Here is a 3,975-nt window from a genome sequence, read left to right on the forward strand (position 1 = left end):
TTATTATTATTATTATTATTATTATTATTATTATTAGAGATGGAGTAGGACATGCAGACTTGTTTGGTTTAGAGATACAGCATGGAAAACAGGCCCCTCGGCCCACAGTGTCCATGCCAACCATCGATCACCCGTTCACACCAGTTCTGTGTTATCCCACTTTCTCATCCACTCCCTACACAGGAGGGGGCAGTGTGCAGATGTCCAATTAACCTACAAACCCGCACATCTTTTGGGTGTGGGGGGAAATCTGAGCACCTAGTAGAAACCCACGTGGTCACAGGGAGAATGTGCAAACTCCACACAGACAGCACCTGAGGTCAGGATCAAACTTGTTTCTCTGGTGCTAAGAAGCCGTAGTTCTACAATACTGATGTTGAAACTCCATCGGTACGGGCGTCATCCTTGTGTTTGTCCTTTTGCACCTCTGAAGTACCTTGAAAACTTTCCTAGTGTAGAACTCCTAAATGTGTTTGGTTTTCACTTGTTCCCAAGATTCAATTTAAGTTGAACATGACCCCTCTGCTTTTCAATACTACTCACAGGGTATGACTTATGGGCTTGTCCCACATAGGCGATTATTCAGCGGACTGCAGCGACTGTCAAGTTGCGGGCAGTCGCCTTAAAAACCGGCAGCGGGAACTGCGACTGTCAGAGTGGAACACACGCACACACACATTGCTTCCTTCACCAGTCCGTTATGCAGGCGGGGGACAGGGCAAGTGGGGGGGAGTGCTGTCTAAAAATTTCACACGGTGCAAAGCCAAGGTGAAACAGACACACTCCACGATGAACAGGAAGGTTGGCGCTGTAAAAAGACAGCTAAAGCATAGTGTACGGTAAGTCCTTTTAAAGAGGGGGGTGAGGGGGGGAGAGGGGAGAGAAGGGGGGGAGAAGGAGTGGAGATAACTTTTAAGAAGCCAGAGATACATGGCTGTGAAGCTTGGCAGACATTAACATTACAGGTCGGTTATCCTTGGTTTTGAAAATTACTGCTTACCTTTTTTTTCCCCAATGAGCCAATAAAATTCACCGGTCAGCACCGGCTACAACCTACGAGAACCTCCGAGAACCTTCGACCTCCTGGAAATCCATTAGGACCTCCTGCCGACCCACCTACGGCTCAAGAATTCTCGCTATTCTCCATGGCGGCTTAATTCTAGTCGCTGCTAATTTTTCAACATGTTGAAAAATTCACGGCGACCATAATGAGGCCGCAACTAGTTCCTAGAATGCGGGAACTCCTCACGACCATGAAGGTGACTCCCCGGCAACCACCCGCGAACATGTGGCGACTGTATAGTCTCCTGCAGTCGCCTAAAAAGTCACCTAAGCGGGACAGGCCCATAAGTCAAAGTCATAGAGAGTTACAGCATGGAACAAGGTCCTTCATGTCCACAATGACCATACATACCCATTTTATACATGTCCTACCTGAATCAAATCCAATTTCATTCTCCTCATATTGCCATCATCTCTCTCCAGATGTTACCACTGGTGGCAATTAAGCTACAAACCTGCATGTCTTTGGGATGTGGGAGGAAACTGAAGCACAGAGCGGACACCCACATGGTCACAGGGAGAATGGGAAAACTCCACACAGACAGCACCCGAGGTCAGGATCGAACCCCAGTCTCTGCCGCTGAGAGGGAATGGCTTTACCACCCGCAGGTGGGGCACAGGGGAAGGGTAGGGGGAGGGAGGGGTTGAGAGAGGAGGAGAGTAGTTTGTGAAAAGTTCAATATCTAAAATTGGAGAATTCAATGTTCATACCATTGGATTGTAAGCTCCCCAAGCGGAATATGAGGTGCTGTTCTTCCAGTTTGAGTGTGGCCTCACTCTGGCAATGGAGGAGGCCCAGGACAGAAAGTTTAGTGTGGGATTGGGAAGGGGAGTTAAAATGGTTAGCAAACGGGAGATCCCATAGCCCTTGAAGATAAGTGTTCAGCGAAACAATGTTGAGTCTACGCTTGGTTTCACCGATGTTCAGCAGCCTACATTAGGAATACCAGATGCAGTGGATGCGGTTACAGAAGGTGCACGGGAACCTCCGTCTCACCTGGAAGAACTACGGTGGTCCCTGGATGAAGGCAAGGGAGGAGGGAAAGAGACAGTGGCTGCATCTCTTGTGGTAGCAGGGAAAAGTACCTGGGGACGTGGTGGTTTGGGTGGGATGGGATGAGTGAGCCAAGGGGTTGCTGAAGGAAGGAACAATCTCTTCTGAAAGTGGAAAGGGGTGAAGATGGGAAGATGTGAACACTGGTGGGATCCCTTTACTCCTTTCCAACTTCTTTGTCTGTGGTGGTGTATTCTCCAATAAAGAAAAAAAACTGAAGGATTCCGACCCAAAACCCCACCTATTCCTTTTCTCCAGAGATGCTACCTGACCCGTTGAGCTACTCCAGCATTTTGTGTCTATCTTTGGTATAAACCAGCATCTGCAGTTCCTTCCTACGCAAGAACAAGAATTGCTGGTAAAATATTTTACATGGCTTCAAAATTCTATTTTCAGAATCTAGAACATTGTTTAAAACATTTAAGAGTTTGTCACATTGGTCAGCATGGGCAAGTTGCCCCGATCGGCCTGTTTCCACACTATATGTCTCTATAACTCTATGACCATTTTACGTGCTTCTAAAATCTTTTTTTCCTTATGGTGTACTTATAGATCTTACTGAGCCTGCTGTAGTCAATGTAATGCACTGTGTTTTTCCTTGCTGCCTCTGTGCACTGGAATAACATGCATCTATTTATAATGGTCTGTTCTGAACTGATAGATTCCAGGCACAATCACCAAGTTTCATAATTTAAAACCTCACAAACAATATCTGTCACTGCTCCAGGCAGCATCAGCCTTGATTATGTCAATGGCTCTCAACTCTGCAGAATGGATCTTTGGGTTGGAACCCCACACAAGAGGCAGCACAGCGGTAAAGTTGTTGCCTTACAGCGTCAGATACCCTGGTGCAATCCTGACTACGGGTGCTGTCTGTACAGAGTTTGTATGTTCTCCCGCGTGCGTTTTCTCAGAGTGCTCCAGTTTCCTCCCACACTCCAAAGACGTGTAGGTTTATTCGTTTTGGTAAAATTGGAAATTGTCCCTAGTGTGTAGGATAGTCCCAGGGTATGGGATGACCGCTGGTCAGCGCGGACTCAGTGGTCCAAAAAGCCTGTTCCCACGCTGCATCTCTAAAGTTTAAAGTCTAAAGAGGGCTCGGCACTTAATGGAGGCTGACGCTCAGATCAGGGACTAAAGGAGATTCTACTTTTTCTCTCATTTGATCCTAATGTTCAATAACAGGTGGGGATTTGTAGAAGGACTTTTCCATCCAAAGGGTGGCTGGTATCTGTATCATGTCACACAGTGGTTGTTGCCAAAATTCTCACAAAATTTTAGGATCAAACATGAAATTGGCTTGCCAAGATATAGAAGACTTTGGACCAAATGCTGGTAAATGGGATTAATATAGATATGCACTTTTACTTGTAGACTTTGGAGATATGGCACAGAAACAGGGCCTTCGGCCCACCAAGTCCGTGCAGCCCAGTGGTCCCTCTACACCAACCCACATACTCTAGGGACAAGTTTATAACTTACTAAAGCTAATTAACCTGTAGTCATTGGAGTGTGGGGGGGAAACTGGAGCACCCAGAGAAAGCCCGCTCAATTAAAGGAAGAACATATGAAATACATACAGACAGAACCTGTAGTCAGGAATGAACCCAGGTCTCTGGGTAACACCCGGGTAAGTTTAGACCCAGGTCTCTGGATAAAACAGCAAATTGACCGGTGCGCTACTGTGGCAACCCCATGTTGATAGGCAACATGGAGATGATGGGCTGAAGAACCTGTTTATGTGCTGCATCGGTCTACAGCTCTATGATTCCACCTGTATATAGATGGAATGAGTACATGATAGTTATGCTGTTGGATTCTGAGTTCAGGGGTCTTAACTAATTATTTGTTGAATAAGA

This window comes from Leucoraja erinacea, chromosome 12, assembly GCF_028641065.1.
Source record: "Leucoraja erinacea ecotype New England chromosome 12, Leri_hhj_1, whole genome shotgun sequence".
Classification (NCBI taxonomy): domain Eukaryota; kingdom Metazoa; phylum Chordata; class Chondrichthyes; order Rajiformes; family Rajidae; genus Leucoraja; species Leucoraja erinaceus.